Source organism: Prionailurus viverrinus, chromosome F2 (assembly GCF_022837055.1).
Source record: "Prionailurus viverrinus isolate Anna chromosome F2, UM_Priviv_1.0, whole genome shotgun sequence".
NCBI lineage: Eukaryota > Metazoa > Chordata > Mammalia > Carnivora > Felidae > Prionailurus > Prionailurus viverrinus.
Genome location: NC_062578.1, coordinates 71,658,931 through 71,686,615, shown reverse-complemented (window position 1 = coordinate 71,686,615; position 27,685 = coordinate 71,658,931). Strand labels below are relative to the sequence as shown.

General features: G+C 41.9%; 1 long non-coding RNA gene across 2 annotated transcripts in view; it reads left to right on the top strand.

The window, feature by feature from the left end:
• The window catches only part of LOC125156403 (uncharacterized), a 96,284-nt gene extending 76,326 nt beyond the window's left edge, over positions 1–19,958 (top strand). Inside the window, exons 3-5 of one of the 2 annotated variants that reach the window (XR_007148586.1) lie at positions 1,027–1,103; positions 16,838–17,074; positions 19,831–19,958. This is a non-coding gene — a long non-coding RNA (uncharacterized LOC125156403). Of the gene's footprint in view, positions 1–1,026; positions 1,104–16,837; positions 17,075–17,447; positions 17,580–19,830 lie in introns of those variants that run through there. The other variant, XR_007148587.1, reaches the window with a different exon arrangement.
• The last annotated feature ends 7,727 nt before the right edge of the window (positions 19,959–27,685 follow it).

The window sequence follows — 27,685 nt, the reverse complement described above, 5'->3', positions numbered from 1 at the left end:
TATAAGATTACATGTGAAATATCAATTAAAAATAGATTAATTCTAAAATAAGCAACAAAGATGTTTTCCACCACATTTAGAACGAAAAGAATGAGTATAGGAATTCCAGGGGGAAAGTGGAATAAAAATATACATTAATAGGTTCATGTTCTTTTGAGGTTTCAAACCAGGGCCTGTATTTTTGGGTTGTCTCAAGAATGCCAGTAGCATTTTTGTTGAGGAATATTAGTGCAGCAAAAAAGCACGTGAACCAAATTTTAGGTCTTGGATCTTTTGCAATTATGACTTGGCCAATGTTGCCTTTATTTCCTCCTCTGACAAACGGGACAAAAATGGCCTCTGAATAGGATGGTTTTAAAAATTAAGATATTGTCTTAGTCTGCTCCTGCTGCTATAATACCATGAACGGTATAAATTGTAAAGAATAGAAATTTCTCAAAGTTCGGGAGGACGGCCACTCCACAATCCAGGTGCCAGCAGATTTGGTGTCTGGTGAGGACATACTTTGATTCACAGATGATGCCCTCTCTGTGGGTCCTCAAGGGGGAGAAAGGGCAAGGGAGCTCTCCAGTGTCTCTTTCAAAAAAGTACAAATACCATTCATGAGAGCTCTACTGTCATGACCTAATTAGTTCCCAAAGGCCTCACCTCCTCATGCCACCACGTTGGATATTAAGTTTTCATGGTCCAGAGTGCTAACTATGACACCATGGAACCCCATGTTGGATATCAGCTTTTCAGCTTATGGATTTGGCGGGGGGGGGGGCACAAAAATTCAATCTATAGCAGATACCATATACTACAAAATCCTACTGTCAATAAGATAAATATTTTCTACTTTCTCTAGTTATTCTCAGAACTGAGAGCAGTGAAAAAGAGAATTAGAAATGAGAATGAAAAGTCTTTTGCAAATGGCTATGGTTTTATACATTGATGATCAGTTCGTTTCTCTGCTGTACAAAGAAAGAATTCTATTGGTCATAACAGTTTTCTAAATTGCTCTTTATTTTGTATTTTCCCCTATAGCCAGGCACCAGACAGAGACATCTCTGATAACTTGCTCAGCTTTTAACAGTGGATTGAGTTCAAATCTCTTTGTACAGGTAATGGACTTCTAAATTCTTTGCATGTGTAAGCATTAGTATAGTGTGTTGGGAACAAACCTGAATTTGAATCCTGTATTTTCTACTTACTAGCTGTGTTACCTCTAACAAGTTACTTTGTCAGTTATAAGTGCCTTTTCAGTTGAATGTGCGTGAATCACAACATTTAAGGAAACACTTAAAGAATCAGAACCTGAAAAAGGATGGGACCAGCATAGCTCCAGGAATCTGTTAGGAGCTACTGAACTTTGTTTTTTCAAGGCTCCAACACAGGCATCATTAGTTCTCTTTCTCTAGCTCCGTATCAGTTAAGATTCAAAGTCTGAGGCCCAGCTTAGATCACTCAGTGTCCGCCCAATGTCACTCTGACAATCTCACTAAGACTTCCACAAATGACAGAGGACGAGGTGACTCTGTGGAGAGAAAACTGCTTGATAGGGCTTGACCACTAAAAAAGGGACTCAACCAACCCAAGGGGACCTGGCAGAAAGAGGACTGGACTAATATGTAGCTTGACTTTACTCCTTTCTAGCCCTTTGTGTCTCTCACTAGTGCCTCCAACCAGCCAAAGCCAACTGGCAGCTCAATGGCAAGGGAGCCCATTGATACAATTTGTGTGACGTTAGCCTCTTCGATACGGTGGCGCCATAGACAAGGGTGGATGCTAGTATATAGAACATCTCTAAAATATTCATCGTATTGAATGCTTTCTTCCCTCTTATTTAGAAAAAAGGCCCATGACTTCTCTTATCCCAGATGGAAAAGTTACGCATATAAGCCCCAGTTCAGGAAATTCCTAATAATTTGGAAGTGGCCAAAGACGTGAGTCGGCGGGTTTTCCTCTTCTTCCCTGGTGCAGCCTGCTCTCAGCAAGGCCAGACCCAGCTGTGAGGTACCCCCTCCTTGAGGAGCCTCATGGAGTCTGTGGGTGGTAGTTCCTCCTCTGTGGGTGGTTCTGTGCTCCTGCCAAGGCTGAAGGAATCCACTTCAAACGATGCCACCACCACCACTGATAAATGGAATCAGAAGGGCACTGTTTCAGCTCAGACTGTTTCTAAGCACTTTCACCAGGCCCCGTTCTTGAGGGGTATTCCTCTTCTCAGCGGCCTTGGGTAATGAGGGGGGTGGGGGTCCCTACCAGGCAGCCATTTCTCTGTCAACTACCAACTTACCCTCAGTGTTAGAAAGGCAGGGGAGAGGAGGGGCTCAGCTGTGGCCTTTATGTTCCCTCTTGTTTCCATGTGCTAAATAAGGTTGGAATACTTCGCAGTTTACTCTACAAGGGTAATCTCTTCATGCATTAAAAATAGACTAAGTTAGATTTACACGTCTCTTCCATACTTTTCAAATGAATTTGATTGCTATGGTTCCCTGGCTTAGGAAAAGAGACGAAAATAGATACTTGTAGGAAAGGAGTATTTTGTTTTTAGAAAGGCAGCGTTGAAATGGGGCTCCCAAACCTGGATATGGGGATCAGCTGACCTTGGTAAAGTCGTTCTCCTCTGTGGGCCTTCATTTCAACATTTGCAGTAAGATTTGTGTAGGTAAGAAAGATTGAAATATTCACTATGACCCAATATACCTAGAAGAATGTCCCCTAGTAGATGTGCTGATAAGGAATTATACCTCTAGAAGGTATAATTTACCCCTTTCTCCTGTTCCCCAACCCCTGCCTCTTTTAGCCACCAATCCGTTCTCCGTATCTATGACTTACCTTTTGAATATCTTGACTTGTAGATTCCAAACGTTTATGTTTCCATTTTTCTTTATTATGAAAATACTAAGACATGAAAAGGCACAAAGAAAGAAGGATGAGATTGTTTTTATAAAGCACAGTTTTGCTTTTGATCTCTGTGCTGGGAAAGTAGTGTGCAGTAATATAAGGAAAACGTAGGATTTTGGACTTAGGCTCAAATCTCAAAGCTGCCACTGAGGTGCTGGTACTGAGTCCACTCAGCTACAAAAAATAATATTTACAGCCTAAGATGTAAAGGTGCCTTTTATTTAGAAGTACTTTACACGTACTGGTCATTCGTTAATGGGGGCTCTCTATGTTCACGTTTGTTTACATCTGTCTAAAGCATAAGAGACTCTTAAAAACTGAGAACAAGCTGAGGGTTGATGGGGGGTGGGAGGGAGGGGAGGTGATGGACATTGAAGAGAGCATCTTTTGGGATGAGCACTGGGTGTTGTATGGAAACCAATTTGACAATAAACTTCATATATTTTTACAAAAGCCACTAAAAGATCTTGGGGAGAACACTAGGCCGCACTCTCTTGATCTTAGTTGACTAGTAACCCTGCACTGGCTCTTTCTTCTCTAGGACAATATTAATATTGAATGTGCACCTTGATGAATGATAGGAGCATTGTGCAAACCACTTAGTTCCCACAAGGTGGTCTGAGAAATGTAGTAGCCATACCAGGATCTTCTAAAAAGTCAAGTTAAATGGATTCCTGCCCCACTTTTCCCTTGGAAATTTGTTTCCATCAGGAGGTGGAACTAAGTCAGCAAGGGGCTTCTAAGCCAACTTTGTGACAAGATTCCCTTCTCTTAGTGGACAGCATAGAGTACTGGTACCAGTGTAGACTCTAGATCCAGATAGTCCAAGTTCGACATTTGACTTTCTATCTCCTGACTTCAGACAACTGAAGTCTTCCTCAGTATCTTGACTTGAAAGGAAGGTCAATAATTGTACCAAATTTAAAGGTTTGTTCGGCCAATTCTATGTATCAATGTGTTTAAAGTACCTAGAACGGTACTTAACCACATAGTAAATGATACACAAATGTTAATAAAAGAGGTGGTCAGGTGGTAAAATCTCTGATTCAGGAAATTCCTAACAATTTGGAAGTGGCCAAAGGCATGAGTCAGTTTTTTTCTCCTCTGTGTTTTTAATATAGAAACTTCATTATTCATGGGCTTAGCTGTCAACTTCCTTACTATTAATTATTATTAATGAACCTAGATGTCACTGGGAGTCTCTCTGCCCATAGAGATATTAGTGGCTTTGGCTTAAAGCCCTAGGCTTCAATGATCAGGATAAATGTAGAGTCCTCTCCTTGACTTTGAATATGTCTGACATTGTCATAGGGACTGAAAATTATGGCTAAAGTGTATTTCTCTGTCATGTCAAAGGGAATCTGAAGGTAAATGTCCCCACGCAAGATTGTGACTATCCTGTAAAAGCAAGAACCTGGATTCCTTCTGTCATTCAGATCTACCTCATCACTTCATTCCCAAAGTCACTTTATCCTCCTACACAGCTGTTGCTGGAACTCCAGCCATCACATCCCAGTTGCAGGCCAGAAGGAAATTTTTTAAAATGTGAAGAAAAAAAATGACATTGACATTCATGTATTCTATTTTTAAGCAATCTCTACACCCAACGTGGGACTCAAACTTACAACCCTGAGATCAAGAGTGGCATGCTCTACCGACTGAACCAACCAGGTCCCCCATATTGACTCTCTTTAAAGGATCCTTGACAGAAATTCTAGAAAATAATTTTGCCTTTGTCTCTGTGGCTAGAATGTAATCACTTGACCTTACCTACCTACCAGAGAGGATCAACAATAGCCCTTTAAATGAGTACACGATCAAGGGATAGACAGGAGTAGGTAAAATGACCCTCTTTGCCATATGGCTCCCTGTCCCTAAACATGCTCAGATCCATGTGCAGACCTAGGTATACACTCTGCCACTCACCAGCTTTAAGAAATCTATCCCATCGTATTTTCACAGTCTTTTTGAAAATCATCGTGGAGTTAGAGGTGTAGGGATCACAGGTGAGTTATTTGGCTATTTAAGCTTATATCAGTGTCCCCAAAAACTTATTCTAAGACTCCTTTCTGTCCATCCAAAAACTGTTTTCGTGAAGCCAGAGCTCCAAACCTGTGACTTTTCCTGAAGCACACAGACCCCTGGAACATATACTTTAGCTCCTGCCCCATTTCCCCTCAGCTCTTTGAGGGACTCAAGTGATCAGCCAGGTAGTCAGCTGAGGAATGATAATAAGGATAGAAACCATCTGCCCAGTGCCCCAAGTACCATAACTGTAATCTCGATAATTTATTGTGGAGACTGTCGTCATCTCATTACCACCACTGAGGGAATTCAGGCTTAAGAGGTGTTAGTAAACCCCACAATTTTATTTAAACAGTGCTTAACTTTGGGTGAGTTATGTATCACTCATGTATGTGTTCATTTAATATTTCCGCTATGTTTTCACAGAGGCTCAAGGAGATATCATTGATTAAGTTGGTATTATAATCCTGGTCAAATAAGCTCCATGTTTTATATGATTTTCCATCTAATATTCGTCTCTAGTCTCGTCTTCTCCAGGGCACACAAACTCACTGCCTTCAACTTTCTGAAACCACAATAGCTTCGCGATCCCTTATCATAAAAGTCTCCTCTCAACACATTTTGGTTTGTCAATGCCATTCTTTCTTTTTTTTTTTTTTTTTTAAGTTTTGAGATACAGCATGAGTAGAGGAGAGGCAGAGAGAGGGAGACAGAGAATCTCAAGCAGGCTCCTCGCTGTCAGCACAGAGCCTGATGCGGGGTGCAAACTCACAAAACCATGAGATCATGACCTGAGCCAAAACCAAGAGTCAGACGCTTAACTGACAGACCACCCTGGTGCCCCACCAATGCCATTCTCGAAATAAAACACTCAGACTTTAATTCCTAGTTGCGGGAAGTTCAGCAAAAATAAAACCAAAATAAGCCCTAATTCAGGACACCCCTACCCCCAACATGGGGCTCCAACTCATGACACTGATATCAAGAGGCACGTGCTTTACTGACTAAGCCAGCCAGGTGTCCCTAATTCATGACGCTATTAAATACAGACAGTCAAAGAAGAAAACTAATTTTTAGAAAATAATTGTGTTACCATTGTGTTACTAGCACCAAGTGCTAAGTTGAGTATCGAGTTTTTGAAAGACCTTGGGTCCGACAGTTAAGTAATATTTAGTGGAATGTTAGAATGTCTATAGAGATTGGAAAGGTGGTCATGTGGCATTGAGATCAGAGTTGCATTTACTGCTCACATGAACCTCTTAATAATGACTATTATTTATGGAGCAGTTTTCAAGTATCAGCTACTGTGCAAGGTATAGGACTGGAGATATCTTTTTATTCAGCCCTCGAGGGAGACCACGAGACCGGAGTCGTTTCGACCCTGGCGACGTCCCTGGACCGAACCCTAACCCTAGCTAAGGCTCTCTCCTCATGGGGACCCAATTCCCCATTATTATTTCTATAAAACACAAAGGGCATCTCAGGTTCAGAGGGTCAAATAGCCTAATTAGAAACTCTCAGATAGTAAAGTAGCAACAACAAGAATCAAATCCATGGTTCTGCTGACGAAACCCAAAGCAAATTACTGAATTTTGGACCATTTTCATTTCTGCCCAAGGCCCCAGTTCCTCATCTGTAAAATCAGCAGTTTGAATCACAGCGTCTATATAAGTGATGGTGTGCTGGAGTGGACTGTGAGAGCTGATGGTTTTATTTTCCACCAAAAGGCTGCTAGAACTGATACATGAATTCAGCAAAGTCGCAGGATACAAAATTAATGTACAGAAATCAGTTGCATTCTTATATACTAATAATGACGCAACAGAAAGACAAACTGATCCCATTCACAACTGCACCAAAAATCATAAAATACCTAGGAATAAACCTAACCAAAGATGTAAAATATTTGTATGCTGCAAACTATAGAAAGCTTATGAAGGAAATTGAAGAAGATACAAAGAAATGGAAAAACATTCTGTGCTCATGGATTGGAAGAATATTGTTAAAATGTCAATACTACCCAAAGCAATCTATACATTCAATGCAATCCCAATCAAAATTGCACCAGCATTCTTCTCGAAGCTAGAATAAGCAATCCTAAAATTTGTATGGAACCACAAAAGACCCCGAATAGCCAAATATTGAAGAAGAAAACCAAAGCAGGAGGCATCACAATCCCAGACTTTAGCCTCTACTAAAAGCTGTAATCATCAAGACAGCATGGTATTGGCACAAAAACAGACACATAGACCAATGGAATCGAATAGAGACTCCAGAATTGGACCCACAAAAGTACAGCCAACTAATCTTTGATAAAGCAGGAAAGAATATCTAATGGAAGAAAGACAGTCTCTTTAACAAATGGTGCTGGGAGAACTTGACAGCAACATACAGAAGAATGAAACTAGACCACTTTCTTACACCATTCACAAAAATAAACTCAAAATGGATAAAGGACCTGGATGTGAGACAGGAAACCATCAAAACCCTGGAGGAGAAAGGGAAAAACCTCTCTGACCCCAGTCGCAGCAGTTTCTTACTTGACACATCTCCAAAGGCAAGGGAATTAAAAGCAAAAATGAACTATTGGGACCTCATCAAGATAAAAAGCTTCTGCACTGTGAAGGAAACAATCAATAAAACTAAAAGGCAACTGACAGAATGGGAAAAGATATTTGCAAATGACGTATCAGACAAAGGGCTAGTATCCAAAATCTATAAAGAACTCACCAAACTCCACACCCGAGAAACAAATAATCCAGTGAAGAAGTGGGCAGAAAACATGAATAGACACTTCTCTAAAGAAGACACCCAGATAACCAACAGGCATATGAAAAGATGCTCAATGTCGCTCCTCATCAGGAAAATACAAATCAAAACCACACTGAGATACCACCTCACATCGGCCAGAGTGGCTAACATTAACAACTCAGGACACAAGAGATGATGGAGAGGATATGGAGAAACGGAAACCCTCTTGCACTGTCGGTGGGAATGCAAACTGGGGCAGCCACTCTGGAAAACAGTGTGGAGGTTCCTCAAAAAATTAAAAATAGACCTGCCCTATGACCCAGCAGTAGCACTGCTAGGAATATGCCCAAGGGATACAGGAGTTCTGATGCATAAGGGCACTTGTACCCCAGTGTTTATAGCAGCACTTTCAATAGCAGCCCAATTATGGAAAGAGTCTAAATGTCCATCAACTGATGAATGGATAAAGAAATTGTGGTTTATATACACAATGGAATACTATGTGGCAATGAGAAAGAATGAAATCTGGCCTTTTGTAGCCACATGGATAGAACTGGAGAGTGTTAGGCTAAGTGAAATAAGTCATACAGAGAAAGACAGATACCATATGTTTTCACTCTTACATGGATCCTGAGAAAGTGTACAGAAGACCATAGGGGAGGGGAAGGAAAAAAAAGTTACAGAGATGGAAGGAGGCAAACCATAAGAGACTCTTAAAAACTGAGAACAAACTGAGGGTTGGTGGGGGGTGGGTGATGGGTATTGAGGAGGGCACCTGTTGGGATGAGCACTGGGTGTTGTATGAAAACCAATTTGACAATAAATTTCATATGAAAAAAATTTGTGAGCTAGTTTTAAACGGAACCATCATTGACAAACTAGATAAACTTCACATTTACATTAAACATTTAAATGAACATTCATAACATTAAAATAAAAACTATTCAAAACTCATTTACTAATTTTTTTTTACTTCATTTGGCCTATCTGTGCTCTTGAGTCCATTTATATTGTGTATCTCTATGGGAGAAAGAGTGTATATTGCTGTGCTGCCATTATTTCCTTGCTTTCAGTTCAGCGAGGCCCTATTGGTGGCTTGGTACCTACCAGGCAAGAGTATTTACGCAATGGAAATCAGCAAATGCTAAAAATCAAGGCTTGGTTTATTGTTTTGTTGGTTGTGTGGACTTATGAAATTGATAGAAAACAATTATATAAAGTAAAAAGTGTGTCATATCTATGGGTATTACATGTGAGTAGCACAAAAAAAAATGGCAAAATACTCCTCTAATATTTGAAAACTACTATACAATTCAGAAAAGTTACTCAACCTCATTAATAAACGAGAAGTGCCAACATGTCTCTGTTGTTTTATCTCATTAACAGAAAGGAAAAAATATCAACCGACATGTTCAGGAAAGAGGGTAGAGTAGGAGGATTCTGGGCTCACCTCATCCCATGGACTCACTGACATAATAGCTCTATAGCTCGTTCTGTCTCTTCTCTCCTCTCTCTCTCTCTCTCTCTCTCTCTCTCTCTCTCTCTATATATATATATATATATATATCATGTAATATATATACAATGAACTCTGAAAATGACCTGAGGACTGGCAGAATGGTCCTTCCATGGTTAATCGTAGAAAGGCGGCCATATTAGAAAAGGGTAGGAGGGGCAGAGACATGGTTGGGAACCAAACCCCCAGTGAGACTAACCACAAACAGGAGTGACACCACCAGCATAGAGAAGAGGATTAAACCCCACACAAGGGACCCCTGACACTGGGGACCTAGGAAGATGAGTCCCCTTAACATCTGGCTTTGAAAACCAGTAGGGCTTAATGTCAGGAGCTTTTTAAAATCAGCAGGACTTAACTCAGAGAGCCTGAGGGCCGATAGGAAACTGAGGCCCCACCCTTTAAGAGCCAGCCTAATAAATAACTCACCCTGAGACAAAGCACAGAAGCAGCAATTTGAAAAGAGCCTGTGGTATACATGAAAGAGATTTATTTGCTAATCTCAGAACTTGTGCTGGAGGGGCAGGGATCTTCAGGAGATTTCTCTGGAAACCAAACTGTCGGCAAGTGTCATTTCTCTTCCCCCCAACCCCAGCCTAGATGGGTGGACGCTTGTGGGAGCCCGTGCTAACACTCCTCCATCTACCTTGCTAAAAAACTGCGTGCCCTGCCCTTGTGTTTCCCTCTGTGGACCTGCCCCCATCCAACCTGCCCACCTCATGAGACCTCCCTTGAAAGTGGCTCCTGCCCCACGAGCAGCCCTATCACGGACTGGGACCCCTCCGAAGTGATTCCTGCCCTGGGGAGTGAGGGAAATCACCCTACACACCAGCGCCTGCAGTTTCAGTGGCCTGCCCCTTAGCTGGCTGCTCAGGGAGCAACCCCCGACCATCGGTGTGCCTGCAGTTGTGGCTGAGAGGCTAATTGCAGACAGCTAGCCTGACTGCCAGCCCCACCTGCCAAAGAGCCTGTGGTGGCCTCAGGCCTCTCAACGGCGTGGGGATCAGCCCTGCCCAGTGCATCCACAGCAGGCGAAGCAGGCTCAGCAGCTGGCGGGGCTGAAGACAAACGCAGCTCTGCCACAAGAGTGGGGTGCATGCAGCACCCCCAGACACGCTGGGATGTCTGGTTCTTGGTGATCAGGAGGGATTGTGCTAGAGGGCACCACAGAACCTCTTCTACGCAAGGCCGCTACTTTCAAGACCAGGAGACATAGCTGACCTGATACACAGAAACAGATTAGACAAAAAGGAGCCTGAGGTTCGGTCTTAAGTGTAGGATGAGACAAAATAAAAAGGCTAAGTGAAGAAACCAAGATAAGCAATATACCTGATGAATAATTCAAAGTCACGGTCATACACATGAAAAGATGCTGAACATTACTCATGATCAGGGAAATACAGATCAAAACCACATTGAGATACCACCTCACACCAGTCAGAGTGGCTAAAATGAACAAGTCGGGAAACAACAGATGCTGGCGAGGATATGGAGAAATGGGAGTCCTCTTGCACTGTTGGTGGGAATGCAAACTGGTGCAGCTGCTCTGGAAAACAGTGTGGAGGTTCCTCAAAAAATTAAAAGAGAACTACCCTATGACCCAGCAATAGCACTCCTAGGAATTTATCCCAATGATATGGGAGTGCTGATTCATATGGGCACATGTACCCCAATGTTTATAGGAGCACCTTCAACAATAGCCAAATTATGGAAACAACCTAAATATCCATCGACTGATGAATGGATAAAGAAGATGTAGTTTATATATTCAATGGAATACTACTTGGCAATGAAAAAGAATAATATCCTGCCATTTGCAGCAATGTGAATGGAACTGGAGGGCATTATGCCAAGTGAAATAAGTCAGAGAAAGATATCATGAGTTTCTCAAGTTCCACATATGAGTGAAAACATTACAGAAGACCATGGGGGAAGGGAATGGGAAAAATAGTTACAGAGAAGGAGGGAGGAAAATCATAAGAGACTCTTAAATACAGAGAACAAACTGAGGGTTGATTGCAGCAGGTGGGGGAAGGGGGGAAATGGGTGATGGGCATTGAGGAGGGCACTTGTTGGGATGAACACTGGGTGTTTGTTGTATGGAAGCGATAAGTCAGAGGAATCTACCCCCAAAATCAAGAGCACACTATACACTGTGTGTTAGCTAACTTGACAATAAATTATATTAAAACACACACACACACACACACACACACACACACACACAAAGTCATGGTCATAAAGATACTCACTGGACTTAAGAGTGAATGAACTCCATGAGAACTTCTACAAAGAGGTAGAAAAGATACACACATACACACACACACAAAGATGAATTTAATAACTGAAATTTAAAAAAATACACTAGAGGGAATCAACAGCAGATTAGGAGGCAGAAGATGGGATCAGCATTCCAGAAGACAGGGTAATGGAAAGCAACCAAGCTGAATGGCAAAAAGGAAAAAGAACAAAAATGAGAATTGGTTAAGGGAACTCTGTGACATCAATAAGTGTAAGAACATTCACATCATAGTGATCCCAGAAGGAGGAGAGACAGAAGGGGGTAGAAGATCTATTGGAAGAAATAATACCTGAAAACTTTCCCCGTCTGTAGAAGGAAACAGACATCCAAGTCCAGGAAACACAGAAAGCCCCTAACAAGATTAACCCTTGGAGGTCACATAATAATAAAAGACACATAATAATAAAAATGGCAAAAGTAACAACAAAAAGAATTTTAAAAGCAGCAAGAGAAAGAAAAAGTTACCTAAAAGGGAAACTCTGTAAGGCTTTAGTGGATTTTTTTTTTAACAGAAACTTTGCAAGCCAGGGTCAGAAGCAGGATATTCACCATGCAGAAAGGAAAAAAACAAAACAAAAAAACAACTGAGAATACTCTACAAAGCAAGGTTATCATTCAGAATTGAAGAGATAAAGAATTTACCAAACAAAAGATAGGAGTTCACTGCCACTAAATCAGACAAGAAATGTTAAAGGGAATTCATTGTAAAGTAAAGGCCACACCTAGAAGAAAATTATGGGAAAAATTCATAGGTAAAATAAGCATTTAGTAAAGGTAATAGATTAATCACTTATAAAGCCAGTATGGAGGTTAAAACACCTAAGTAGTAAAATCAGCTATATCTACAAAAATCAGTCAAGAGTACTCAAAATAAAAAGTTGTAAACTATGACATCAAATACATAAAACATCAAGGAGGTAAAATTTTAGTACTTATACAATTTGTTTGACTTAAGCAAGCAGCAACTTAATATAGACTGCTATATACATAGGATGTTCTATATGAAACCAGTGGTAACCACACATCAATAACCTGTCATAGATACACAAGAAATAATAAGAAAGGAATCCAAGCATAAGACTAGAAGCCATCATACCACAAAGAAAGAAAGACAAAAAAGGAACAGAAGAACTATATAAACAACCAGAAAATCATTAACAAAATAACAGTAAGTACATACTTGTCAATAATTAATTTAAATGTAAATGGACTAGGTGCTCCCATCAAAAGACATAGGGTGACTGAATGGATTAAAAAACAAGACCCATCTATATACCGCCTGCAAGAGACTCACTTCAGATCTAAAGACAAATATAGACTGAAAGTAAAGGGATGGAAAAACACATACCATGCAAATGAATGTGGGGGGAAAAAAGCCAGGGTAGCAATACTTCTATCAGACAAAATGGACTTTAAAACAAAGACTGTAGCATGAGACAAAGAAGGGTACTACATAGTAATAAAGGGATCAATCCAATAAGAGGATATAACAACTGTAAGTATCTATATACCCAAAGTAGGACCACCTAAATATATACGGCATGTACTAACAGACATAAAGGGAGAAATTGACAGTAAAGCAATAGCAGGGCACTTTAACACCCCATGTCCATCAGTGGATAGATCATCCAGCCTGAAAAATCAAGGAAACAGTGGCTTTGAATGACACATTAGACGAGATGGACCTAATAGATATATAAAGAGCATTATTCCAGACCCAGAAGAATATATATTCTTTTCAAGTGCATATGGGACATTCTCCAGGCTAGATTACATGTTAGGCCACACAAAAAAAGCCACAGTAAATTTGAGAAGACTGAAATCATACCAAGTGTCTTTTCTGACCACAACAGTATTAAACTAGGTATCAATTACAAGGAAAAAAAAATCTGGAAAGAACACAAATACATGGAGGCTAAATAACATGCTACTAAACAATAAATGGTCCACTCAGAAATCAACAATAAAAAAATACCTAGAGACAAGTGAAAATGAAAACACATTGGTCCAAAATCTTGGGATACGGCAAAAGCAGTTTTAAGAGGGAAGTTTATAGCAATACAGGTAATACCTCAAGAAACAAGAAAAATCTGAAAAAAAAAAAAAAAAGCTAACCTTACACCTAAGGGAGCTAGAAAGAGAAGAACAAACACATTAGTTCTACCAAGCATTTAAAGAAGAGTTAATACCTATTCTCAAACTATTCAAAAAAATAGAAGTAGAAGGAAAGCTTCCAAAAACATTCTACAAAATGAGTATTACCCTGATACCAAAACCAGACAAACACTACAAAAACAAAATGAAAAAACTACATGTCAATATGCCTAATGAACATTGAGCAAAATCTTCAATGAAACATTAACAAAGTGAATTTAGAAATACATTTAAAAAATTATTCACCACAATAAAGTGGGATTTATTTCAGGATATTAGCATTATTTAATATTATCAATCAACATGATACATTATATTTACAAGCAAAAGGATAAGAACCATATGATCTTCTCAATAGGTGTAGGAAAAGTATTTGACAAAATACAATGTCCATTCTTTTTTTTTTTTTTTTTTTTTTTTTCAACGTTTATTTATTTTTGGGACAGAGAGAGATAGTGCATGAACGGGGGAGGGGCAGAGAGAGAGGGAGACACAGAATCGGAAACAGGCTCCAGGCTCTGAGCCATCAGCCCAGAGCCCGACGCGGGGCTCGAACTCGCGGACCGCAAGATCGTGACCTGGCTGAAGTCAGACACTTAACCGACTGCGCCACCCAGGCGCCCCTACAATGTCCATTCTTGATAAAAACTCAACAAAGGGAGTTTCAGAGAAAGCATACATCAACATAATAAAGGCCACATATGAGAAACCCACAGTTAACATCATATTCAATGGTGAAAAACTGAAAGTCTTTCCTCTAAAGGTCAAGAACAAGAAAGGATGCTTAACGCTCACCACTTTACTTCAACATAGTACTAGAAGTCTTAGCTCCAGCAATGGGACAATAACAAGAAATAAAAGGCATCCAAATTCGCAAAAAGCAATACTATTACTATTTGTACATGACATACTATATAGAGAAACTCTAAAAACTCCACCAAAAAAAATCTATAGGAATGGATAGAGGAATTCAGTAAAGTTGCAAGATATAGAATACACAGAAATCTGTTGCATGTCTATATACTAATAATGAAGTAGAAGAAAGAGAAATTAAGAAAACAACTCCATTTGCAATTGCACCATAAATAAAATACCTAAGAATAAATTTAACCAAGGAAGTAAAAGACCTGTATTTTGAAAACTATAACAACATTGATAAAAGAAATTGAAGACAAAAATGGAAATATACTTCATACTCATGGATTAGAAGAATTAATATTATTAAGAAGTCCATACTACCCAAAGTAACCCACAGATTGAACTAATCTCTATCAAAATTCTGAAAGCCTTTTCACAGAACTGGGATAAATAATCCTAAAATTTGTATGTGACCACAAAAGATCCTAAACAGTCAAAACAATCTTGAGAAAGAACAAAGCACAATGCCAGTATCACAATCCCAGATTTCATGATATAACACAAGGCTATAGTGATCAAAACAGTATGATATTAGCACAATAATAGACACAGATTCATCGAATAGGATAAAGAAACCAGAAATAAACCCACACCTATATGGTCAATTAATCTTCAACAAAAGGAGGCAAGAATATACAACAGGAAAAAGACAGTCTTTTCAATAAATGATGTTGATAACACCACTTTCTTACACCATACACAAAAATAAACTCAAAATGGATTAAAAGCCTAAATCTGAGACCTGAAACCATAGAACCCCTGAATGAAAACATAAGCAGTAATCTCTTGGACATCAGCCTTAGCAACATACTTATGGATATTTTTCCTCAGCAGAAATGAAAGCAAAAACAATTAATTGTGACTACACCAAAATAAAGTTTTTGCACAGAAGAGGAAACCATCAACAAAAAGGCAACCCAGTGAATAGAAGATATCTATAAATAATATAACTGATTAGCGTATGTAAATATTAATATAACTGACAAGGGATTAATATCCAAAATATATAAAGAACTTATACAACTCAACACCAAAAAAAAAAAACACACACACAAAAGCAAACAAACAAAAAACTAATCTGTTTAAAAAAAAATAGGCAGAGGACCAGAATAAACATTTTTCCAAAGGAGACCTATAGATGGCCAACAGACACATGGAAAGATGCTCAACATCACTAATCATCACGGAAATGCAAATCAAAATGACAATGAGATAACACTTCACACCAGTCAGGGTAGCTAGTATCAAAAAGACAAGAAATAGGGGCACCTGGGTGGCTCAGTCAGTTATGCATCCAACTCTTGATTTCAATTCTGGTCATGATCTTATAGCTCAAGAGATCGAGCCCTGAGTCGGGCTCTGTGCTGACACTGTGGAACTTACTTGCAATTTTCTCTCTCTCTCTCTCTCTGCCTCTCCTCTGCTCATGCTCTCACTCTAAATAAATAAATAAACTTAAAAAAAAAAGACAAGTAATAACAAGTGTTGGAGAGGATGTATAAAAATGGGAACTCTCCTATGTTATTGGTGAGGATGTAAATTGGTGTAACCACTGTGGAAAACAGTATGGGTCTTCTTCAAACAAATAAAAATGATAACAACATATGATCCAGTAATTCCACTACTAGGTATTTACCCCCCAAAACCAAAACCTCTAATTTGAAAAAAAAATACAAGCACGTATAGTTTTATTGCAGCATTATTTACAATAGCTAAGATATGGAAGGAACCCAAGTGTCTATGAATAGACGAATGGATAAGGAAGTGGTACGTATACACAATGAAATATTACTCAACCATAAAAAAGAATTAAACCTTGCCATTTGTGACAACATGGAGAATCTAGAAGGTTTTATGCTAAGTCAGAGAGAGACAAATATAAATACCATATGATTTCACTTACATGTGGAATCTAAAAAAAAAAAAATCCCATACTCTTAAATACAGATAAAAAATGGGTGGTTGCCAGATAGAAGACAAATAGAAGTACAATATAGGTAATATAGTCAATAATATTATAATAAAGTTGAATGGTGACAGTGAATATACTTACTGTGCTGAGCATGAAGTAATGTTAGAATTAATGTTTAGTGACCATCAGTTGGCTATATGAAATTTATAATTAAAAAGACTCTTTTTAATTTGTGTATTGCTTTCCTTATAGCAATATGTTTAAATATAAATATATGTGTACACAGATACATGTGTAAGACACTGGGGGTTGGTTGTTGAATGTCTATTAACACTTGGCTGCTTTGGGGTTTTTCTCATCTTCGATATTGTAGGAGCCTAACTAGGACCAGGTGGAGACCACAGGGCGCCAGGCACTATGAAGAACTGGTCCAATCATTGCAGGTGTTTGCGGTTGGAATGGGCTGCCTCAAGAGGTGGTGAGGTCCTGTTACTGCGCTGACACCAAGGCCACTCCACAGGGGAGAAGAGGGTGCAGATGATGTTGGATGTGCTTCCTTCTCAACCGGAAAGTTTCACACCCAATAGGGAAGAGGGAGTCAGAGTGAGAGGTGGGTATGGCACTCGTGAGGCAATGGCCAATGGCTCTTGCCTACTTTCAAGCTCAGAACGTATCAGTCAAGAGTCTCATCAACTTATTGATATCCCTTAATCAATGGAAACTCCCTGGGTGGCCAGAGTCAGAATACATTGCTCCTTGAGTTAATCCCCTCCACTACGGTGTATGCTTCCTCAGTTGCTGTGCATTTTAGGTGTTTGTGTGGTAGCTTCTCATCTGAGAATTTATGCCTTCTGTGGCTGAGGCTTGTGCCTCACCATAAATAAAAGAGTTGCTTAAGAAATCATTTTTTCTCTAAGTGTATTTTAAAGGAAATCAATATAAATCCAATTTGTCCTTTTTTTCTCCTGTTTTCGTTCCTCAAGCTCTAGAACCCCAGAGATGGTCAGAAAACCTTCCCTCATTGAATGCCCTCAGAGCCATCAACCCTCTCCACTGTCCTGTTGAGAATAACTTCATCAGTGGATAATATTCTGACATACGTCATCTGTGTATTATAAGGTTTAACTGGGATGGTTTTCTCAGAACTTCAAGACTGAGTTCAACTGAAGCAGATCAGTGAATATTTTTTTAAATTAACCTGGCATTAATACTGGTTTAACATCAGTGAAAAGGCAAGTAAAGGTTTTGAACGTAAGGAAGCTGGTTTCAGCCGAGTAACCTCTTTGATCCAGAATTGTACTAAACACATACACACTATCTGTTCTAATCTTCAACATTCTGTAAGAAGAAACTGAGGCTAAGAGATTAAGATGGCTTGCCTGGTTGTGAACCAAATGCCTCACCTTGAAGGTGGCAGGACCACCATTTGAACCCCCCCATTCTAAATACCATTGTTTTTCATATAAATCTTATTGCCTCTTTATAGAAGGCTTCTATTTGAAAACAGATTTTTCCACATTAGTCTATAGGATAAACATCCTTCAACTGATGATTCCTAATTATCCACAGGAGGAGACTGTGATAGTGCCCAATGAGGGAGAAAAGAGCTATTTGAAAAATAATGTGGAGCTTGCTCTGGCTGTTTTTGATGGACGCAAAGGCATGAAAAATGGGAACCAAAAACAGAGGGGGGAAAAAGCCCATTCTGAAGCTCTGAAGCCCCATGACCCAGGTGTACATCATACAGTCAGCTGTCAAGAAAGACTCCATTGCCCCACTCACAGGCGTTCTCCCACCATGTGGCCACAGTCCCCTTGCACATGACGGAATCCTCTGTGTTCTCTAAGGGTCTCCTTCCCCTCTGGTTCTTCTCATGCTTTGTCTCTCTGGAGAACCTGGCAGCCGGTTCTAGCCCTCAACGCCCTCATGCTGGCCCCTGTGGCTTCATTCCTGGAAACATGATTTTCTCCACTTATTCCCACCTGTTGTCTCTAGACTGTCAGTACCATGAGGGGATGACGAGGACGCTCTACTAAAATCACATGAATCAGAACCTCATGCAGCCCGCACAAGAACCTGAAAAAACTTCAGGCTTAACACCACTTGCCAGCATGGGGCAGTTCTCCACACCCTCAGAACGGCCTTACGTATAGCCTCCCACTGACTTCCCTCAAAGTAACCTTAGCTCTTAACATCTTGCAAAGTGATTTATGTGAGCCAATTACTAACTGAAGTATCCGGAAAACAGAAACTGAAAAAACAAACAAACAAACAAACACGTGTTGTCTGAAGTTGAGAAAAAAGATCCCAGAACTGCTGAGATGACTTTACACACACACACACACACACACACACACACACACACACACTCCCTCTCTCCCCCTTCTCATTATCTCCCCCCCTCCCCTCCTCACTCCTCCCCCTCCTCACTCTTCTTTTCTCTCTTCTACTGGCTCCTCTCTCTTCCTTCTCCTCTCTCTCTCCCTCTCCCCTCCTCTCTCCCTCAGGAATTGTTAATGAAATAAACATATTTTGATCTAGTTAACAGTCTCAAAATAACCTTCTATACATTGCTCTCGTGTCAACCATAAAAGCATCCTAAACCTGTATTTTGGCAATACTCCACATGCACAGGTTTCAGAACGTGTGCCCCAGGAGTCCAGAAACCAGGGGCTATCTTCAGGAGAGTGGCAACATTTGATTTATGCTTTGTGTTTATAAATGTTGAGGCAGCATAATTTTGAGGAATATTCAGAAAGTATGTACCTACCAAGCTGTAAAAAATGACTGACTGCAAGTTAGCTGGTGAGTTTTCCTAGACTTCAAGTTGTTTTTTTTTTTTTTTTGAGAGACACACAAAAACATTGACATAGGAAAGAAAATCTTATAATTACTTTGTTCTCCTCCTTGTGCATTTCAAAGCAACCATCCAAAGCTAGTGCTTTGTAACATACAAACCAGGACTCTGCAACTAGCCCAACTATCAATTTATGTTCTTTTTTGGAAAGAACTTGACTCATCTCCTAGTCCACTTTCCCTTTTCATTACTACAGGAATGACTTAGAATAATGTTTGTCTAAACTGGGAGGCTGTTTTCTCATTACTCAACGCATAGCTTATCGTTTTGTTACCAGCCTATGGCATTCCATGGCAGGTATGGGGTATCTTCACAGGCCAGCCTGTCTGGAAAGGGCGTGATGGGATTACTACTAACTATGCTTTGCCCCTCCGTATTCATAAAGTGGCCACATCCTTGATTTCCTTATTTGCCAAGCTAGGAAAACGTTGCCTTCTCTGGGTGGATGCTAGGAGCAAATGAAATCGCTCTTGGCACTAATGATTACTAATCCTTTCCTTTTCTTAAAGGACCTTTCCTCTACCGCTTCACAGCCGTGACTTCTGTCAGAAAACACAGGACCTGCATGAGAAGGGCTTGTTCCCATCCCCGTGCTGATAATCAACGTCTGGGCCTATTTCCTCAGTTGTGAATAAAGGGTCGTGTTAATGGATCTCTGAGCTATGACCCAGCGTGATTATCTTAGTATCGTTTGTGGGCTTATGTAGTCTAACTTTTGATAATTTTCTACGTACCAAACACTGATCTAAACAATTTACAAATGTTTTGTTTCACATAAATCTATTTAAGGTAATATTTTCAATTTTAAGAATTCAGGTATTATCCCCACTGGCAGGTGAGGTGATGCACGCACTCAGTGAGCACCCAGTTTTCCTGAGGTTTCACAGCTATTAAGGGGGAAACCAAACAATCAGATTTTAGACTACAAGGCTTTTTTTTTTTTTAACATTTATTCGTTTTTGAAAGAGCATGCCCAAGCAGGGGTGGGGCAGAGAGAGAGAGGGAGACACAGAATCCAAAGCGGGCTCCAGGCTCCGAGCTGTCAGCACAGAGCCCGACGCAGGGCTCAAACTCAAGAATCATGAGATCATGACCTGAGCCGAAGTTGGACACTTAACCGACTGAGCCACCCAGGCCCCCAAGACTACAAGGCTTAATTAAAATCTTCCTCTGTCACCTGTGCAAACCACTGAAGTTGCTTCTTGGGCCCCATCGTTACCAGCATCAGTTGTCCTGACTCAGTGGCGTCGACCACCGAGCACCAACCCTACAGCCATTAAAGTCCTTTCTATGGTCACTATGTGGATCACATCATGGTCCATGCTCACTCACTTCAGGCACTGATTTCCTGCTCTTCCTCCCTTCCTCTTTATTCCCTTCTGTTCGTTTTTTCCCCCCTTGACAAAAACTTAGAGTCTGTTGTGTCCCAGGATTGAGGATTCAGAAAAGGTAAGAGATTATTGCCAGTCTAAGACATCACACAATGTAACTGAGTGTGAGGACAAAGATAAAGATTTACACAGAAAAAGTATAATGTCCTACATCATATTCCCTTGAAAGAAGGAACAAGGGACGTGGATAGGGGAGAGAGGGGCTGAGAGAGGGAGTCAGAACATGCCCTGAGAGAGCTACACAGCCAAGCAGGGGCAGAGAGAGAGAGGAGACACGGTGGACAGAGCCTATAACTCTCCCTGGGGAGCCTTGGGGAAGTTTTCACAGCAGGGTTTGTATTTGAGATGAATCTTGAGGAAGAGTAGAAGTTTGGTGTGAAAATAGAAGACATTACAGGCAAAGATGAAGGAAATAGCCCTGTTTTGCCTCAGTAATGGAGCATTCCATGGGACTGGCTTCAGGGAAGCAGGGATGGAAGTTTGAATGGGTGCCTTGTAGGCAGCACCCAAAGGGTTTGCGTCAATATTTAAGATATTGAGATCTTACCTAGTAGTAGGGAGACACTGGGGGAGGGGTTGACTCATGATCAGATTGACCTCGGGGGCGCTCTGGAGGAGACACTGGAGTAAATGGGAAAGGGCTGAAAACAGAAGGTTTTAAGAAAGGACGTGGGTGTGAGCCATGGGTGAGACGTGGACGGTGAGGAAGGGGCAGATGGAGATTGGCTGATACAGAACAGGCGGGACTGAGTGACAGAGAAGGAAAGGGGGGATGTGGCACCAGGATTTCAAAGTCAGAGAAGACAGACTCGTCACTCCCGCTATTTTCTTTGTCAGCCTCTGACACGAGTCTCATCCAACCTAACCACATCCCTCCCTGACTTCTTGCCACCTGCCCTCAGGAAACTTGGAAGGCAGTGGCCCCTGTGGCCAACAGAAGCCCTGAGTCAGCAGATCTATCCCAGTCACCTCCTTGCCTGCAGCCCCTTCCCAGGGGTCCTCCAGCCCAAATAGCTGCGGGCCGAGCTACCGGGCTCTGGGCTTACACCTCCTCATCCTCCAGTTCGGCCCCCACCAGCTTTAGAAATGACCCCCTCTTGGGGCGCCTGGGTGGCTCAGTCGGATGAGCATCCGACTTCGGCTCAGGTCACGATCTCACAGTTCGTAGGTTCGAGCCCCGCATCAGGCTCTGTGCTGACCGCTGGCTCAGAGCCTGGAGCCTGCTTCAGATTCTGTGTCTCCTTCTCTCTCTGTCCCTCCCCCGCTCACGCTTTGTCTTACTCTGTTTCTCAAAAACAAATGTAAAAAATAAATAAATAAAAAAGAAATGTCCCCTTCTCTGTTCCACAAATCCCAACCACAGGTAGGCAGACTCTCCTTCCCAAATCACTGTCATCTGTGAAATGGAAACGGATACTTGCTTCGGATTATGCTGAAGTCAGAGCACCCTTCTACTTTTGGAAGCTAAAGCTAAAATGGAGAAGCATTCATTCATTCACAAACATACTCATTGAGCTGGCAGCCTGCCAGATGGATAAAATAGAAACATTGCCGCCAGGAATTCAGGGATGAGCCAGGTCCCTGCTGTCATGGGATGCACACTCTGGTGTCAGAGAGGCAGATCGAGACAGGTGGGCATGGCACACAACAACGGCAGGTGATTGATGGGACTGTTCAGGACACGGTGTTGGGGAATACGTAGGCAGGGATGGACCTGCTTGAAATAAATTCCTTAAGGAAGCCCTCTCTGAGGAAGTGGTATTTAGGACAGAAAGACAAATGAGAAAGTAGCCACAACATGCAAAAACATAGGTCTAAAATGCTATATAAATGATAAAGTGCAAGTCAATATTGACCAGGAATAAAGGCAAACACAGAGCCACTCTTTCCATACCCCTATAGAATGCCAGCCAGGAAGTCATGGGATCTGGAGGTGTTTTGTTCTGTTTTTGTCATGCTCATGTGAAAGGGACCCTCCAGTTTTAAGAAACTCACATTCATCTTGCATATAAAGACACGAATGGGCCTACGAGAGACACGCTATCTCAGGGGTTGGCAAAAACTTTCACGAAGAGGAAAATAAATTATCTTAGGCTGTGTGGGCCATACGCTCTCTGTTGTAGCCACTCAATCCACCAGAAGAGCCTGGAAGCCACGGACAATGTATAAATGAGTGAGCGCTCCTCTGTTCGGTCATTTTATTTATGGATGCTGAAAACAACAATTTTCACAGGTCACAAAACATTTATTTTTGCAGACATGTGAAACCCTAAAATCTTTTCTTCATTCATGGGCTTACAAACACGGGCAGTGGGCTGTATTTGGTTCTTGGGACCTGGTCTGGCCATCCCTGCTCTGCAGCAAGGTGGTTGAGAGAGCAAACTCTTGAGCAGACTGCCTCGGTTCGTTTCCAGATGACTCCATCTGCCAGGGGTGCACTCACACGTCCAGGCCAAAGAAAATTTACTTTGATCCTGTTTTGTTCTCTTATCTTTCTGTCCCTCTTTTCTTAGTCAAACTTCTTAGAACAATAATCTATACTCCCTCCCCGGGGCAAACTGTGTTTTACAAAAACGACTTTGACATACTTCCAGCCTCTGATGCTCTTCCAGAATCATGTCCCACCCTTAACCCCTCTAAGAGGTGGTATTGAGGTTCCCTCCCCTTAAAACTGGGCAGGCCTTTGTGAGTACTCCAGTTAATTGAGCCCTACAGAAGAGATGCTCGAAGACTCAGGAGCTGGGTCGTAAAAGGCAAGACAGCTTCTGCCTGCCTTTCAGGGTGCACGTGCCTACGGACCCTAGAGCTGCCACATAAAGAAGGGTGTGATGACTGTTACTTCCTTTTAGAGGCTTTCGTTGGATTTCTCCGCAGTGGATCTGGTCCTAGGCAAAGAAAGAAAGCAGTGCGTGTACGTGATGTGCCTGGAGTATAAGGCGTACGGGGCCGAGAATTGGGAGCTTTGGCCAGTGCTGCGTGCAGATGGCATTTCCTGGAAGGCTTTAATGATGCGGTGGATGAGCTTGGAAGGGATCTTGAGAGTAACAGGTGGCCCCTGGAGAGATTTGAGGCCTAAGAGTAGAATGGACAGGTCTCTCTCTTAGGGGAACTCCTCTAGTTGTAACAGAAGAAGCCGTGATGAGACCCCTGGCTGGAAGCCTGCGACACGGTCTGGGTGATGCGGAGGAGGGCGGTGCCGATGGCCGTGGACAGAGTGGAGAGATTCCTGAGACCACCCCGCAAGGAGAGCGCTGTCTGCCCAGCTGATGGACAGACATCACCACAACGCCTGTTCTCGTACCTCCTACTATGGTCTTGTCAGAATAGATCCCTCTCTCGCATGGCTACGCCTCCTCGCCTGCTCGCTCTTTCACGATTTTTCTTTTTTGCCTGGTCAATATGCAACACGGTTCCCACATGGGTGGTTCCTCTCCCTTCTCTTCAGCAGACACTGGGGAACCGTTCCTTGAAAGCAAGATGCCACAGATAAGCTCACAGCTGGCCGAATACTGGTGAAAGGGTTCCTCTGTGCCCCCCCCGCCCCGTGAAACACCTGCCTCTGTCGGCCACAGACCGGTCCCCTGAAAAATACCCTGGGAACCCTGTCCCAGAGCCCCCTCCCAGCTGTTATCTTGACACAATCACTGTGCTCTGGGTTTTTAATCTGGGAGATTAAATCTATACATGCCTGAGTGGAAAGATCACATCCTTGTAATGTTTCACCTATAAAATTTCTCAGCTGCCTTCGTTTAACCTGTTGTATTTATGGCCCAACTGTAATTTAGGAGAATACTCAGAAAATGCCAATTTCAAAGGGCCGCTCTCTCAAATTGCCACTCAGCACGGCTTTCTGCAGGAGTGTAGTGAACTGTGGTAAAACTGATCATTTCAGTCAATTAGATTTTTAGGCCAGTCACTTTTTACTGTTCTGAAAGAGAGCAAGAGAGCATTTGAAAGCCAGAATCAATCAATTACAGTCTAAATGTAGAACAAGGAGGAAGATACACAAGAAACCATATGTATACTTTTTTTTTTTTTTTTTTTTACAGGGATGAACCTTGTAGAGGTCACTTGAGTTCTATTATAGAATGTTCATTTTGCATAAAGTAGAAGTTACCGCTTTAAAAGGCATGCCTACCCAGACCCTTTGGATAGAAATTGGGGTCAAAGAATGAAAAGGCTGACAGGGAGAATGCAAGTGCCTTAGCTGGGGAAGCAGGGGCTTGCCGAGACGAGCATATAAGCAGAATGATCAGGTAGGCTTTTCTTGTAAAGACCATAGCAACCTTTGACTCAGAAAGTTCTAACACAGTTAAAATTGTAACAGGTCGAAGGCCACAAGTTCAGAAAACATATAGATCTTTTGTGATCGTTCATTTCCTTTATTTAACCCAAGACTGGATTATGAGGTCTAGAGATTCTAGAAAGTCAAAGATTATGGTCCTTCCTTAGGCAACTGAAAATAAAAACATCACTAACAGTAGAGCAGGATTAAAGAACATAAAATAAATCTTCTCCTAATAGACCCTTCACAATTTCAAATTCAAAAATATTTCAAAATACCTTCTTATGTTAAGAAAAGGCTCCTGGGGTGGGGAGGGGCGCCTGGGTGGCTCAGTCTGTGAAACATCTGACTTTGGCTCGGGTCACGATCTCGTGGTTCATGAGCTCCAGCCCCTCGTTGGACTCTGTGCTAACAGCTCAGGGCCTGGAACCTGCTTTGTATTCTGTGTCTCCCCCTCTCTCTCTGCCCCTCCCCTGTTCACTCTCTGTCTCTCTCAAAAATGAATAAACTTTAAAAAAAATTAGAAAGAAAAGAAAAGGTTCCTAGGGATGGTAACAAGAGAAACTTTGACATCTGTTATCAGATTCCCCTTTGAGACAGGATTGAAAGGACACCTTTTCCACACAGCCATCTGTGACTGCTTCAGACCATTACAAGCAATCACTTTATGCCCTTGACTTTCCATTCCAATTGTTTCCACCATTTACTTAGTGCCCCCTCTTACACACCAACACGTTTCGCAGGATCTAGAGAAGGAGCACCAGGTTTCCACCAGCAGGTCTGGATTCCGTTCCTTGTGTCACCACCTGGACCCAAGCACAGTTGGGTAAGGATATTAGCCAGCAGAACTTTGGGAAAACAGAATCCACACGAGGGAGATAAACAGAGGTGATTGACTAGGAAGAGATGGAGAGAGCAGTTAAGAGGAAAGAGGAGACAGTTGGACATCTAAAGAGTAGCCAACAGCAAGAAGCCACTTGGCAAGAAGGGACTTGGAGGGAACACAGGGAGAAGGTATAGCAGAGCACAGAAGATGACCACTCAGGCAGGAGCTACCATGTGGGAGATCGGACCAGAGATTGGCAGGGACCATCTGGAAAGGATTTGGAACCAACTTCAGACGAGATGTAGCCACTGTCAGAGATCCTGCCTGGAATTCTCTGGCTCCTTCCCTCTTCCACTTTCCGTTTTGCCACCAGTACCATCCAATGGCCAAGTCTACCTGGGAGCCAACTGACAAGGGCACCTCAGAAATCTAGTCCCAGTGTTACACAGCACGGGGTGGTCAGGGGATGGAGAGAGCAACACGCAGACCATTGGCATGGTTAAGTGATTCATCTTCTGAACAGCTGCCTGCCCCCATCAAATCTTTTTTTTTTCAGTTTATTTATTTGAGAGAGAGAGGGAAAGAGAGAGAATCCCAAGCAGGCTCTGCACCATCAGCGCAGAAGCCAATGCAGGGCTCAAACCCACGAACTGTGAGATCATGATCTGAGCTGAGGTCAAGAGCCGGATGCTTAACTGACTGAGCCACCCGGGTGCCCCATCCCCTTCCGTCAAATCTTAATGCTTTTCTAACACACTTCTTGAGAATATCACATGAGATTATTTTAATGTGTTGAGGGAGGTTAAAAAGTGAGACTGTGAGGACACTTAGGAAAATGTTTTAAGGATTTTAAACATTAGATACTGCCAATTGTACTTCTAGGAAAAGAAAAAGTCCTAAACATATCTACAGATACAGGCTAACAAAAATTTGTATCTCGATAATACTGAAAGTTGGAAGCAACCTAAAATACATGCGACATATTCAGGGCTAAAAAACAAACAACCCCCCCCCCCAATTTCTGCCTTTAACGATATCCTACTCATGAAAATCAGATAAAGTGCTATGGGGATCCAGGGGTGGGAGAGGACAGTGAGTAGTCGCCCCATCCTTCTAGAGGATGGTGCACGGTATATTATGTGGCACATGTAAATGCTAGGAGGAATTTGATATTTATACTGAACACCCGAGTTAGGAGGTTGGATGCCGAGGTAGAGTAGCAAGAGGGGACGGGAGCATAACTAGAATCCCAGGGACCTGTGAGTTCATCCTGGGTCTGGTTCTGATGCTGGTGGTGGCCTTGTTCAGGCCTCTACTCTGGCTTTCTGGAACAAATAACAGAAACTGGGGAACAGCGCGACTGCCCCACCGCTGAACACTGCAAACCAAAGAATTGCCTCCTGGGGTCTGAGGCCATAAGTAGGATTCACTCCCGGGCCTGGCGGGTCCACGCTTTTTGTGCTCACGCCACTGACACAGGCCGCCAGCGTCCGATTGCAATTATGGTTCAAACTGGCCCCCCCAAATTAAAGCTGGATGCTTAGCTTTGCATTTCACACCCACCCCTCTGTCCACCTGGAAGTAGCCTACAAGCTTTATCCTCCAGAGCCCAAAACGCATTGTTCTTAAAAAAGGTCAGAACAAATTTTGAGTTCCAGCTTCGAGACTTTGTAACTGCCTGAGCTTTGGCAATTAGCTTCAACTCCCGGGTTAAGTAACATGAAAGACACAAGGCAGAATCTTAGCAGAGGGGTTAGGTCACAGTAGGTATTGAATACATTTTCCTGGTGTTTTTGTTTTTGTTTTTTACCTTGCTACATTTCTTCCAATATGCCCCTGTATCGCTGGCCAAGAGGTACTGT